This window comes from Oryzias latipes, chromosome 11, assembly GCF_053564925.1.
Source record: "Oryzias latipes strain Hd-rR chromosome 11, Olatipes_Hd-rR_3.1".
Lineage (NCBI taxonomy): Eukaryota > Metazoa > Chordata > Actinopteri > Beloniformes > Adrianichthyidae > Oryzias > Oryzias latipes.
In genome coordinates this window covers 20973742-20989147 of record NC_136247.1, presented here as the reverse complement: position 1 = coordinate 20989147, position 15406 = coordinate 20973742, and the positions used below count along the sequence as shown (strand labels likewise).

General features: G+C 40.2%; 1 long non-coding RNA gene across 2 annotated transcripts in view; it reads left to right on the top strand.

Annotated features, from left to right (window-relative positions):
* Positions 1-14471, top strand: part of LOC144995338 (uncharacterized) — a 28650-nt gene extending 14179 nt beyond the window's left edge. The window contains exons 2-3 of one of the 2 annotated variants that reach the window (XR_013658901.1): positions 2657-2699; positions 3944-14471. This is a non-coding gene — a long non-coding RNA (uncharacterized LOC144995338). The remainder of the gene's footprint in view (positions 1-2656; positions 2700-3943) is intronic. The other variant, XR_013658900.1, reaches the window with a different exon arrangement.
* Positions 14472-15406: the final 935 nt, after the last annotated feature.

The window sequence follows — 15406 nt, the reverse complement described above, 5'->3', positions numbered from 1 at the left end:
CACTCACCTGAGCACAGGTGTTAGCTCACCTTTGCACTAACAGTTTGCATGATTGAATGAATGAAAGATTTCACACTAGTTGGTTTTAAGGCATAAGTATGCGTGTGAACACTATTCATTCTTCAGACATACCTTTGGTTTGTCTGAAGATTAATAACCCCTCTTGTTAAAGTAAAATATGTCCAACACAAGAGGCCCTCAGCTCTCATCTGTCTGCCTAGCTGTTGGACAGGACAAGTTAAAAAAAAAAAAAAAAAAAAACAATGGATGTCAACAACAGTGTTGTCAACAGCGGAGCTCTTTTTGCATTATTACATTTATTTTCACAAAGGAGTCAGCACAATTACAATCTTCTCATTTTGAGAAGGCATTGGAGCAAGGATCGTCTGTATACACTGTTGTGGAGTGGGGATGTTTATGTGCTGGGGCTGCGCGTATGGAAGCGATTGTGTAGCATAAATAAAAAGAAAAGTCAAAACCAGAAATGCTTTTTCATTTTCAAAATGAAGCTGCATTTTTGACTCAAAATTTAAATGAAATAGCAATCCACCAAATTGCTTCTTCATTTCCTTCCTCAACACTGCTTATTCTGTCACTTAATTAAAATGATAATGAAAATGGTATTTGAAATTTCATTTTCAAAATTTTCTCTGCTAAATGTGTAGCATAATTCATTTAGAAATGTCTAATTTGACAATTAAAATGGATTAATAGAAACGCTTTTTAATATTCAAAATGAAGCTGCATCAACTGGCTGTCCTAACTGATGGGAAGTAAACCTTAACTTTGGCTTTTTCCCTCTGAAAGGATACTTTCCTTCCTTAGCAAGTGACAGTTGGCCCTCTTCTTGATGACTGCTTTCTGTTTCAGGCTGACTGAGACTGGCACCTTGAGAACATTCATCTTTGGCTCATTCTCATCTTGATATTTAGCTGCAGTGTTTCCTTGATCAGTTGGAGGTTCCAATTCACACTGACGCTCCTGATGATCTGTTGGCCATCCTGTGATTCCTGTCCAGTCATCATCATCCCCTCTACAGTCCTCTTGCTCTGTTTGTAGAGATCGTCCTTTTTCTGGGTCTCTTTTTGTTTTGGTCTGCTCATAAGGGTTCTTCATCCACCGGCAAGAAGTTGCATGGCAAGAGAAGATTTCTGTGGACCACACATACTCGACCTCTTCCATTTTCAGCTTTGATCTCATACACTGGACTGTCCTGATATTGTCTCTGTGTCACTACAAACAGTGTCTTCCCAGAAAGATCTCAGTATCCCTGGTCCTCCCTTTTGATTGAGATTTGTGACCAGCATTCTGCATCCTGGCTCCAGCTCAGCACCATAAACCTTCTTGTCATAGAATATCTTTCCTCGTCTTCCCTCTTTGTGTACTGTCTCTGAGGCCAGCCTGTAAGCATCACTCAAGCGAGCTCGCCACTTCTCAGCATAATCTCTGTGTGAATGGCTTTGGTCTTTTACGGTGAGGTCAAAAATCAGGTCAATTGGAAGTCTGGCATTCCTTCCGAACAACAAGAAGTAAGGTGCATATCCGGTAACTTCGTTGCGTGTGCAATTGTAAGCGTGGACTGCTTTTGCCATGGATGGTTTCCAGTCAACTTTAGCTGTTTTGGGAAGGTTTCGAAGCAGGGCCAGCATTGTTCGATTAAAGCGCTCCACCTGACCGCTCCCCTGAGGATGGTATGGCGTAGTCCTCAACCCTTTGACTCCACTGTGTTGTTGTAGTTTTTCAAACAGCTTATTTTCAAACTCGCTGCCCTGGTCGTGATGAAGGTGGGTGGGAAAACCAAATTTCAAGACAAAATCTCCAAATATTTTTTCTGTCGCTGTTCTGGAAATCTTGTTTCTGCAGGGGTAAGCCTGGGCAAACCGCGTAAAGTGGTCCATCACAACCAGGATGTATTCAAATTCTCCCTTACATTTCTCCAAATATAAGAAATCAACAGAGATCAGTTCAAATGGGTAGGTGGTAGTAATGTTGACGAGGGGTGCTCTGGTTGCCTTATTGGGGCGCTTGTTTTTTCAGACAGCTGCATCCCTGAGCTACATAGTGCGCAATGTCCTTCTGCATGACCCCACCCTTACATTTAGGTGTTCTCCCTACCATGACAAAGGTGGATAAAGGTGGAAAGATTTCATGTAATCCATGGACACCAGTGAAGATCACAAATCATTGAAGAAAAAAGGCTCAGCGCACTGTCTAGTGGGTCTAGATGACCCAACTCCCAATGGTAAAGTGCCCTATGATAGCACAAGGGTTAATGAGGCAAACCTGTGTTCCAGTATCCCACAATGCTTTTGTTTCTATGCCATCCAACAGACAGGGCTCAGCTCCTGAACCTCATCGGAAAGACGCATATAATTTCCTAACAGTGACTGTCTCGTGTATCTGATCTTGGGCATTAAATGTTACTTTGGTCTCCAAGTGTTTAATACTGTCTGTGAGAATCTTGTGAGTGCATTGTTGCAGTTTGCTTTGTTGACCAGGTGTGGGCTGGCATGCTACCACTGTGCTGGCCAGCATGTCAATTTGCTCTGATCTGTCTGAAGGTCTCCTCTGCATTCTACATCCTTTAGACAGGTGACTGCTCTGTCCACATTTAAAACGATGGTTACATTTTTACCCCATGTTTCTGTCCTGACAGTCTCTGCAGCCCCGTTTCCTTACCTCATGGCGTGGTCTGGAAGGTCGGTGTGAATTCTGGATGGCTCCTTTAATTTCAGCAATTTCCCCCTTTAACTGGCTGATGATCTCTAGAAGCTCAGTTTCTTTTTGGCTTGATGTTGAATGTGTTTTTACAGCTTTACTCTTTGCTGGTGTGGGAGATGGCTGTCTGTGTCTGCCTACTGCACCAATTGTTGTTTGATGGACCGGTGGTGTCTCAACTTTTACTTCTCTCACTCTTGGTTCTCTGCTCTTGAATTTTTGTTGTCTCTCCCATTCCAAACTTGCTGCCTCATTTATCTTTGTTATTAGGACATCATTGGTGATGGACGGATCATCTAGATAGTTTTTAATCTGATATTTCACATTGTCACTGATTAAGCCTGTAGCAACAGCTCAGTATCAGTTCAGCACTGTACTGTTCATCCGTGCCTGGTTCCTTTCATGAAGTCACTCCTTCAGTTCTATTGCACGGAAAAGGAAGTTCTGTGGAGACTCGTTGCTTTCTTGGGTGATATTTATCAGCCGATGATACAGATCTTCCTTGTAATGCCCTCGCAGGATTTTATGTAGCTGTGGGAGTGTGAGGTCTGTTTTAAATTCTAGCCTTTCACGGAGGTTTAAACCAGGACTGATGGCTTTCACGACAACTTAAATAATTTTTTGCCTCACTGTGGCTTCTCTTAAGTCCCTTTTCAATATGATGGATCAAGTTTGAACATGAGAGTTTGTCTTTTTAGCCTCGTTCTCCTATTTGGCCATTAATACTGAACTCGCGACGGATCGTCAGTTCAGGTGGCGCCACTGCTGTTGGACCAGTAAAGTCAAAACTTGAATGATGGCTTTGTGCTTGGGAGGACGTTTTGTTGGTCAGCCTTGACATCTCTTCCTCTAATTTCTTGCTTGCAGCCTCAATACGTAGCTCTAAAGCTGCATACTGCTCTTTCAGACTGGTTAAGGCAGCTGTGTCTTGACTGATATCATCCCTAACTTTCGTTTGGCTGTCTCTTTCTTTCACTTAATTTGCACGTTTAATTAAGCTGTCATGGTGCCTCTGGCAGCTCTCCTCCCCCTCCCCTCTCTGCTTGGTTCCTGATTCGTCTCAGCTGTGTCCACTCACCTCATCATCCACCAGACCTTCAAAAAGAGATCCCGAACCAGTATTTGTTGCCAGTTTGTTGCCCCAGATGGTGCCTAGTCTGGTCTCATGTTATTTCTAGTCCATATGTTCATGTTCTCGCCTAACGTTTTTATGCCTCGCCTTCAGGACATTCAGGCCACGAGTGGCCACCTGAGTCTCCTGTTCGCCTGACCCGAAGAACCTCACGGAAATCCAAGAACCCTCAAGCCACGCCACGAGCCAACTCTGACCTCCAGCCACATCACGAGCCATAGCTACCTGCAACAAAGTCATCTGTCGCTCTCCAGCCTCCAGCCACATCAAGATCTCAAGCAACTCCGAATAATATTAAAACACTTACTTACCATCATACTCTTACCTGTGTTTTCCTTCCGGGTTCCAGCGCCTGGGTCTGCCTCGGCTAGCTTGCCATGACATATGCGGTCCAAATATGCATGTGCTGCCTCCTCATTTTCATTCTTTGTCATATCAACTGCTTCACTAATGGCTCAGATCAGCGTATGCTTTCTTGTTTCTTTCTCAGTTGAGATTTCGGCTTGAAAACCAACACTTGCAGTTGGTCCAGCTTTAGCTGCAGCAGAACTTCACTCAGCTGGTCCTGTAGTTCTTCCAACTCCATCTTTGTGTGTTGTCCTCCAATCTCCGCTCTTCAACAGCCCAGCTGATCCCACTTCTGACACCAGTTTTTGTTGCACTCTTGAAAGGGTGACCCGGACAAATGTGGCTTTTTTTCAAAAGTTAGCCTTTAGTGAGCAGCTGGAACACAAACAGCACACAGCCAACTTCTGTCTCGGTGTCTCATTAAACAGGCTCAGTAGACGCTGCTCTTCAGGCCTGCTCTATTCTTGTCAGTAATACCCATCTCATTCCCGTGTAATCATGGTGTTACCCACGTTTGCAGAGCTTCAACTCCACCAATGCCAACTCGTTTCTGTTTTCCTGTTAGCTTTAGCTGCTAAGTGCTAGCAATCTCGGTCATTCCGTTTCAAAGCATCATGAACGATTAGCGACACAAACAATATCAATTTATTCTGCGAACAATATAAACGGCCCAACTTCCTGTATTGTCTTCGATCTGGTGGTTAATTTCCTGTCTCTGTTTCACCGTTATTTTGCCTACCTGGAACACATACAGCACACAGTCAACTTCTGTCTCCTTGTCTCATTAAACAGGCTCAGTAGACGCTGCTCTTCTGTCCTGCTCCATAGAGGAAATCTCTAAGTTGAGTGCCGTTCTATAATCATGAGCATCACTGATTTTACAAATAAAAGATAAAAAACAGAAAAATATGGATGTGTATTACAAATTTGGCAACATTTATCCCTTACCCTTACACATGCAACTTGCATAGTCCTTACAAATACCTCACGATGATGAACTTACCACATGCACAACTATGGTATGTTTCATTTTCATAACGACCCTTGAGGTGGCCGCTCCTAAATACGACCCTCCACAGGCCCAGATGACAGGTCTATCCCCCATACAGGTGTAAGTGATAGCTTTCGAATACTATTAAAGTACAAGTAGAGTTAAAAAGATTTATTATGTGTGATTTGATTTGATTTGATTTGATTTGATTGATGTATTCATTTCAAGCATTGTAGTCAAACCAATAAAGAATGTACCCAGATTTATCAAACTCATCACAGAAATGATGAAATGTATAAAAGAAAAAAACAGAAAATAAAACAAACAAAAGACCAAAAAAGTCACATTTGCTCAATTAAATATAGTGATCATTACCGAAAAACATGCTGAGCTTGATTAATTGCTTGAAAAGGAGTGGGAAGAGGCGATCTTATATAATCCCACCCCTACTGAGTTCATTCATTTTATAGTTTTACATAGTTTTTGTAATCTGGTTCTGATCCAATAGATTCTTTTCAAGTCACAAAATCCAGTGCCTAGTAATTATTATCATGAAGGAAGATTATCAATAACGGTAACCGTTATGTAATAATGATTGATTACTATTAGAACACATTATCACATTAAACCAGTAATTATTGGTAAACATTGCAGATGAATTAAAAAAAAATCAATAGCTCATTGATTGTAATTTAAACATTTCAGTAATCATAATTGCACATTATTATGCAATACTCATTGGTTGTAATTAAAAGATCTTTGATCATTTCACCACAATAAAGTTCTCTCATGTATTTGGAATTATTCAAACACTTGTTGATTCTTAACTCTTTTCCTTATATCACGAAACCAGAGTTTCTTTATAAATTTTCTTGAATATTTGGATATTTGGACATTGTTGGAGCTCATTACTTGATCTGTTCCAAAGTGTATCTACCGCTAATGTGTTTTTTCCATTTAAATTACTAGTGACCCTCAGCAACATCTATAAAAACTGTATTAATCAGCATCCACACACCTCTTTACTGCAGCCTTGAAAAGGCAGCGATAACGCTGGCCTCCAGGTCCTTGGGGGCCAAAAAGAATCACAAAATAGAAGATTTGGCAACAAAGCCAGCTAGCTAACACATAGCGGCCTATTAAGTGTTCTTAGCACACCTCTGCCAGAACACTGGTGGAAAGCCTCTGTAGTCAGTTGATTTTCCCTGCTTGGCTTCAATAAAGTTTTACTCTATTCTATTCCATTAGATTTTTAAATAAAGGTTCAAATTCTCTTTAAACAAACTATATTTACAAGCATTTTTCAATAATTTTCGTTTAAATCGGGATCGAGGGGAAAAAATGAGAGAACGGCAGAAAGAGTTGATGGATGCAGCAAAAGGGGGAGTGAAAGAAGAAATGATGCAGAAGAGTGACAGCTGTGGGAGCTGGGGAAGGAGGGATTAAGGGAGCGCAAAGAGACTGAAGAAAAAAGGAGAGAAAGACAAGGGATGCATTGTACTGTGTGGCAGCCCCTGGTTGCTGTTTTTGTTGGTTACCAGGGCAACCACAAGAGAAGGCTGATGAGTTAACCAGATGGTTAGAGACTTTTGGAAGAAGCAGAGTGTGTTTTTGTGTTTTCGTGTGCACATATGTGCAAAGCTCAGCTGTTGCTGTGATGTTCAGGCCGTTCAGAGTCTCTGGTGACTGATGATGAGTGACAGTTCTTCATATTTCATATTCATATTATAATTTCTTCATATTCCACCAGCAAGGAAACAAGAAGAGCTGGAAAAACAAATGTTTTTTTCTTCGACCATTTTTCTGTTTCTTTTCTGGCATATAGGAGTGTGTAATCTGTTCTTTATATGGTGGCCCTGAAGTGCAAATCCCACCAACAAATCACTCAGAGCAAAAACATATTAAAGATCACACAAATAACCAAAAAACGACATGATCAAAACAAAAAATCAAAGCAAAATCCCAAAAACCAAAACTTGATTTCAAAAAAATGAAGTGTAATAAAAATGAAACATTTCAGAAAACAAAAGTAATTCCCACAAATCAAAATAAAATATTAAAAACTAAACAATAAGAAACCAGAAAAGAAACAAAAGAGAAACCTCTACTACAAGCTTCAGAATTCCAAAACAGATAATTGTAGGACAACTCCAGGCCTCGAGGGCATTACTCCTGGATGCTTTGCAACATATCTTGGTCTGGTATGTTCTAATTGGCTGGACACACTTGAGCCAGACAATCAGTCACGAGTATGACTTGGATATCTCTAAATCATGAAAACTCACCAGCCGTCGAGGCCTTGAGTTTCTCATCCCTACTTTAGATTGTTGACTCTGGGTTCTTAAAGCCCTTTACTTTCTCCATCTATGGTAACTGTTAACTCACCATTCCATACACCTGCTGCAGCTGTCCTCCATTTCTTCTTCTTTCCAGAGCAAACCTCCATCTCTCTAGACCAGGGGTATCAAACTCCAGGCCTCGAAGGCCAGTTTGCTGCTGGTTTTCCAGAAATCCTGCCTTATCTACCTCTAATTACCTGAATCAGATGTGTTGGGCCAATGAGAAGCTTCAATGGGAGGTTGGTTGGAAAACATGTTAGGCTGACCCTTACTGGCCCTCCACGTTTGGATTCTGACACCCCTGCTCTAGACGTTCCTCCCCTGCTCCCTGCTCTAGAGGTCACAAGACCATGTTCAAACATCACGGTCCATGTGGACTCCTCCTGTCTGACCACATGTGTCAGGGAGGGCTCACAGCTGATCCACCTCCACCCTGAACTCCTCTGTCACACCTACAGCACATCTTACCACTGTCTTACAGCCCTCTTGCATGTCCTAGGCAACAAAAATTACCTTCTCTACCCTTCCAGTTTTCCTCATACAAATTCACTGCTCTGATCTCAGAATTACAAAAACACCCTGCAGCTCTTTCTAAACTTCTGTGTCCTTCTTCACAAAAATCCTCAAGGTAAATATTGTATCTGTGGTCCTCTTAATTGACATGAAACCATACCCACGAATGCTCACCTGTGACATCAGCCAAGCTTCCATTACTCTTTCCCATAGTTATTTGAGGACTCATCAGCTTTATTCGTCTGTTGTTTTCACACCTGTGCATGTCTTCATTGTTTTTAGAAGACAAGCGTGTCCCCAGAAGGCGTGTGTATTCTCCAGGTATCCTTTGTTAAACAGCCCAGTCTGAAACTCTACTGGAACTTCATTTGAGCTCATCCATACCTCTCTAGTACCTTGTCAGGACCAACTCCCTATTTACTCATCATCCTCTTCAGTGCCTTCCTCACTTCATCCTTAAGATCTGTAAGGATGAAACAAATATCATTTGCTATTTCCTGCTCCACAAAAGCTACCAATTTATTCTGTGCTTGCTGTATGTTTTCTTATTTATCCACCCTTTTAAAATACACCCTTCCATCTCTCCATCACGCATATGGAAACCGGTCAACAGATTTTCATCCCTGTCCTTGATCACCATAACCCCTTTGCACATCCTTCCGATCTATGTTTGTTTGCTCTGCTTCCTTCAACGTGTCCAACATATCAAAATAAACAATTTTAATGTCCAGTAAATCAGCAACTATTTGTTTCTTACTTTCCTTATATGTTAAAATTATTGTTAAAGGATGTCAAGTAAGGGACTTTTATTTTATGATGTCCAATAAACAAAGAGTTCAACTGCAGACACGTGAAGCTGCAATAATAGAGTAAAATGTGCAAACTGATTATAGACAAAGCAACTCAGTTAAAGGTGCGTTTCTGTATGACAATGGTGCTGTTGATTCATCAAATAAAAATAAGAGAAAATAGACAAATAAGATCATAATCAGAATAGTATTGATAAACCAAAACTTACAGACAGTGAGGTCTCTGGCACAAACAGGAGGAAGATGGCAACAGATGACAAGACTGAATTTGGCTGACACAGACTTCCTGTCATAAACACAAACGTACCTTTCAAAACAAAAGTCTGAAAGTAAAAATGGCAAATTTCATCAAGTGAAAAAGCAAGGCAAAACTAACTAGGGGTTAAACAGCGTTTTACAATGTTATCTTTCTGTTTTAGTCTTACCAATTGTAGAAGCAACACTGCCGCTCACATCCTGGATGGTGTCAATCTCTGCAATGAGGCTCCATGTTTGTTAAATCATAGTTTGTCTTTGCGGACAGACAATTTCCAAAAACAATGCTCAAATGAACCTCTTTACTTTGAGAACACATACGAGAAGAGAGGCATCCAAAAATCCTCACCCAGAGTTTATTTAGGCATTGGCAGGAACAAAATCTGAGGCCTACGGAGGCTGAACTGGCTGGACTGGCTGGGATAGAACATATTCTAGAAATGCAAAGCTGTCCCACTCTAATCCATAGTGAATCTAAATTATTTAAATTTCCAATAAATCCAATTTATACATTGGTTTTGTGTTAATGCTTGGGTGTTTTCCTGGAATTTTGAATTTCGATGTTTGCTTTCATGTTTTGGAGTCTGAGAACTGGATGTCATATTGTTTTCTGCTGGAGGATAGTAAGAAAAGAAAAAAAGCAAGCATCTTTATTTAATTCTCTTCCCCATTGCTTATTTATGTGAAGCATGTCGCCGGTGCTGCACTGTGTTTGGACGTTTGTGTGCACCGGAGAGTGCAGGTTTTTGTCAAGGCTAAGTAGGAAGAGAATTTTATCATTTTAATGTAAAAATGAAAATGGGTGTGTGTATGTGGGGGGGGGGGGGTATCTGCACTGATGTGTGTATCTTTGTAAAAAGGAAGAGAAAAAAAGACCAAGGAACATGAAAGAAGATACTTTGTTTTTTGTTTATATGATGATTAATTTTTACAACCTGAAGGCTCAAAGCAGAGAGAGAAGAAAAGCACACAGCTGAGGTTAAGGGAACAGATGAAGGTGGTAGAAAGACAGGGATGAAGGGGTAATAATGTATTGAAGACAACTAAATAGAAAGAAAAAAACAAGAGAAGCTGACAGTGTTCTGGTAAAATGAAATAAAATAAAAACAAAAAAATACATTTCTTTATCTTCATGCTTTCAATGGCTAAACATGCATTCAAGGAGGCAGAGAAGTCCTGCAGGGATTGGATGAGGTGCACTCTGGACAGGTCACAAAACTAACTCAAACAGACAGACCGTAGAGATCACGCTCACCGTGACAAACTCCAAACTTTACTAAGGAGGGAATCAAACCCTTTGGCTGTCACAGTTCAGAAAAATTAGTAAAAAGTTTCATCATGTCCAGCAACTTTCTATGTATTGTTTAATGCTATGTTCACTTAGGGCATGTAAAACCATTTTTGAACACGTGTTTAGCCGATGGTGTTCATATTGGCCAAGCAGGGAGGGGCTTCTTCTTGTTGTTCGTTTGCTACTGTTCACGAGCGCATGGCCGCCACCTACAGCTGGAAGAGGCTTGATGTGAAATGTCAAAAGTGGTGCAAAATCTTGTAAATCTGGCTCCAGGCTTTTAATTTGACAGCTCCATTACGATAAATGAAAGACTTGGTGTCCTAGAATTCCACAATTATTATTTTTTCCACCAAGATCAATTTTCAAACGGTTGACACTTCTGTGAATCAAAGGGGACGCCATGCATCCCTCACTGCCAAATCTGACCCAATGATTGGTCAAAGGTGGATCTGGTTTAACTTCTAATGTATTTTGTTAGTAGAGCCCCAAAACGGTCATAGAAACTCGATTAGCCATGCGTGAACGCAAGATTTTGAAAAAGCTGTTCATTGGACGATAGCTGGAGACTTGATTAGCAGTGTTTATAATATTGTTTAAATGAAAGGTGGTAGGCAGGGGCAGAGCTACAGAGGAACAAGCTTTGCCCCCCCGACTTTTGAGTCAATATTAGTATTATCCTTGATAAAGATTAAGAAATCATCAATACAAGCATTGAAAAAATAACAAAAGTAACATTTTTAAATGAAATAAAAACAACAATAATAATAACTGTTAGTAAGATGTATTTTTGATCCTTTCATTTGTAATGGCCTTCCACTCTGGTGTTTCCTTCCAAAGTCTTCTGCCCTCTCCCGCCCCCTTTTATAAAATGTTCTAGCTCCACCCCTGGTGTTTGGTCGTGTTTTTTGTAGTGGGTTTTTCCAACTAATTACTGTTTTGCTTTATAATGCTGTTACTTTTGCTAAATTAACTGTTTAAACTAGATTTTCTACCTGTGAATTAAGGAATTCAGCAGAGTTCTGAACTTAGTAAAGGTATGAAGTTCAAATACTGTGTTAATGTCTGTGCAATGGAAAAATAATCAAGTCTTCCATCCAGTGTTTTCCATTCTCTGCATTCAGCAAACGAAGACATAAATCTTAGGTTGAGATCTCAATTTCAATCACATATATACAAAAAACTTTATCAAAATTCTACAAATGCTGAAAATACCCACAATTTCTCAAGTACGTACAATGTTTTCATTAAATCATAATTATGTGAATAAACAGAAACCAACTCACACGATAAGTCATTTAAAAACACGGCAACAGATGTGAACAATAATTTGATTTACAGAAGATTCATCCAAATGTCTGCCACAGCACTAGCGCTCATCATCATCTATCAAAGGATGATCTTATTCAGGCCATGGAGCGGCAAACTCCTTACATGTGGAAATGACAACGGATGAAGTGATTTTGGGAAATTGTGGTTGGTGATTTTACATTGGAGCTGTGGATCCAATTCTGCATGACTCGCTTAACTTTTGATGAGCTGTGTGATGCTGTGGAACCTGTGAAAAACTCTTTACCAGTAGACGAATTTTAGTATCAGAAATCCACAATCTTATAGGCAATGGAAACGCAGCTACTGTGCTGCCCTCCACAGGCCAGCAATATGAAGGTGTTGGGTGGAAAAAATACTTGGTATCATTCCAAATCAATGTAAATCATCTGATTCTGACAGAAAAATAACAATATGTCAAAGGTCATTTGTCACCTGCGACTTCTCTGATGTTAAAGGGTTTACTAGTAAAATCAAGAAGGCAGGAGATGAAAGACAAAGCAGAACTAAAGTTTGGCCAAAATTGGACATTTTAGCCTGCTTTGACAAGATATGATGCTTATGCGGTGATGCAAGTAAAAGCATGGGAGTCAGGCGGAAAGAGTGTTGGCGAGAACAGAAAAAGAAAGCAAAAATCCTAGTGAGAAAGATTTGGGGGGTGCACAGCAACAGAGAACGAGTGTTAACACTATGGGAGCAGTAGCAGCAACATTCCTGGCTGAACAGATCAGTTGGCCTGAGGAGAAAAACAAACACTAGAGAGGAAACCATGTCTAGACTGCTGCTAGACACATAGGCTACATATTACAGAAACACACACTCAGACAGTGTGAAGAGAAAATACACACACTCACAGACCAACATCAACCTGCTGGTTAAACAAAAAGGTGGGCCACGGCCAAGCGCTGCCGAGAACCTGTATAGGAGGTATAGGAAAGATTTAAAAAAAAAATAGGAGGAATAAAACATACACAGAAAATCAAGTGGCATAAACAGTTGATTCATGTTTATTATTGTATCTACAAAATACCAGAGCACGGAGGCAGTCCTGCCAACGGGCAGGTGGGTGAGGTGGATAATGTCATTACCAAAACGGAGGTTTCCGGGATTTCTTTTTCACTTACGTAATTCAATGTTACAGACAGTTTCCTATCATCCAAAGAACAGGACAAACTTTTCCCTCTTCATTGTAACACCAGATCCAGGTCGAAGTACATTCATAACCTTATTTTTTTATGTTGAGGTAATTGACAGCAGCTCTGACAAATAATGTCTTTTATCCCTTGATGCCTGAATTTATCTCCAGCAATGAAAACAAATCCCTTATGCTTTTGCTTTCATGTAGATGCTAAATTAAGTTGAGTTTGGAGCAGGTTTGATGCACATTTGCATCAGTAGACATGAAGGGGTTAACAGCGCTCTGGATTTTCTCTTGTTTTTTTTTTTTTTTTTTTAAAGTGGTGGACATTTAGAAGCCTTCTTCCTTTTAGCTGCCATTGATCAGGTAAAACGGAATTTCTGCATCACCAACTCCTCCCATCCACGAAACGGAAAACCGTTGAAGGAGAAAGTCAGCAGCCTGTGGGAGTTAATGCAGGACCAGTCTGAAGCCACGCTGCGCTGGTCACTGGTGAAGGAAAGCTGTAAGGGTTTTTACTATTTAATGTACGTGACTGTGGAAAAACTGATTCTGGAGCAAAAAAAGTTATGTCCAAAAAGACCCATCCATTCATTTTCTGAACCTGCTAAATCCCCTTTGAGGTCACAGGGTTGCTGGAGCCTATCTCAGCTAGTGTTGAGGAAGGCGGGGTACACCCTGGACCTTTCTTTTTGTTTGTTTGTTTTGTGTTGTTATTAATACACAACATATTAGCAAGTTATTAAATTTTCACTATTGTGTGTAATTTTATTTTGTTAATCAGTGGCCACAAGTGAGGTTGCCTACAAATTTCTGAAAGCTGGTTTTGTGACCTTTTAGCTTGGGTTATATTTTGTTCACACAGGTCAAGACTAAGAGTCATTCTCACACCAAAATCGAGTAATCCTCTCTTTCTATTGCCAGGAGAAGAAAACGTGAAGAAAAGCTTTGAGAAGAGGAATTCAGAAACAACTTCATGACATTTAAAGGCTACAAGAAGGACCTGCAGTTCCAAAAAAATAAAGATTGTTTGTGTTTTTGCAGTTACAAACTCAATTATAAATAAATAATAAGAGTTGGTTGTGTCTTTTATGGGTGTACCATGCCCTCGTCCAGCAGTTGCTGGAAAATGTCCTAGCAGCCAGATAGGGTCATTTAGGGGGTTCAGAATGGATGGATGAGAGTTTTAAATAATTTTAATGAATGAACAGTTAAAAAATAAGTTAAAACATATATATTTGTTTCCTCTTAGTTCATTTGTCTTCTAGAATTTGTACTAAACTGTAAAAAGTATTTGACACATTGGAAAAGTAAACAAATTTGGTCTGTGTTAGGGTTATGTAATTAACATTTGCTTACACGCTATTATCACCATGATATGTTCGTGTCAGTTTTATCTTTTAGTAAGAAAACAATGACCTGAAAAGTTCTGATTATACATGAATATGATGTTCCTGTACTGCTTGATTGAATGACCTACTTTTATGTTATCAATCCTGGCCACCAATAAAACCAGACTGAATACACGGGGAAGGCAGAACTCCTCTGTGACAGTTCGCGCTGTCACAGACCGATTCTCCTTCTGCAGAAGTCTGGCAAAGGTTCTCATCTCCTGTGTGGTTCTTCTCTTTATTAAGGAAAAAGTCAGAACCCTGACAGTCTGTGTGTGCATTCTCAGTTTGTGCACACTGGAAACACAAGAAAATAAACGGCTGAAGAAATTTACATGTATTAGAAAATATATTTTCTGTGCATCCAAGCACCTTATGAGCTTCTCACAGTCCACCACTTTAATTATCATAGCAGACAACAAATCTTTGGGCTTAAGATTATCAATGAAAATGTAAACCGGATTTCATTCCCTTACTCTGACTCTGGTTTGAGTTGACACAAGTAAACATTTAACCATTACAACTTTTCATTACAAACGTGAAAAAAGAGTATTGTTATCTGGTTATTTGATGAATAAAACAACTATTTTCCATTATGTTGCCCCAAGCACACTCATATTATTTAATAAACACACAATGCTGCATTCTGATTGCTTTGATGATTAAATCTGGTTCCCTGGGCTGTGGAACAGTGGCGTGGGTTTACAATCAGCAAGTTGTGGGTTAGAGTACAGGTGTAATTATAGTCCATTAGTGCCAGAAAGCGCATTCCAGTGGTCCCACGCTATCATGGGATTCACTTTCGTAGCCTCGTAGATTGTTCCATGCATACTTATACGTTGTTTTCTTTTTTTTTTTTTAACAGGAAATCCTGTTCCCCGTCCTAATTGGCTGTAGACCACTGTCAATCAAATTTCCTCTGTGCCATGTTTCCCATACAGTACAGCAGTGGTCCCCAACCTTTTTCAGGCCACGGACCCCAAAGAAACTTTTTAAACCTGTTCTTTTTTTGAGCTTTTAAGCTGCCCAGTGGCCCACGGACCGGTACCGGTTTGCAACCCGGGGGTTGGCAACCACTGCAGTACAGGATACGTTTGGCTTGCAAACATTTCACTCTATTTTGCTGAGTGGCATACCAGGAACACCACACTC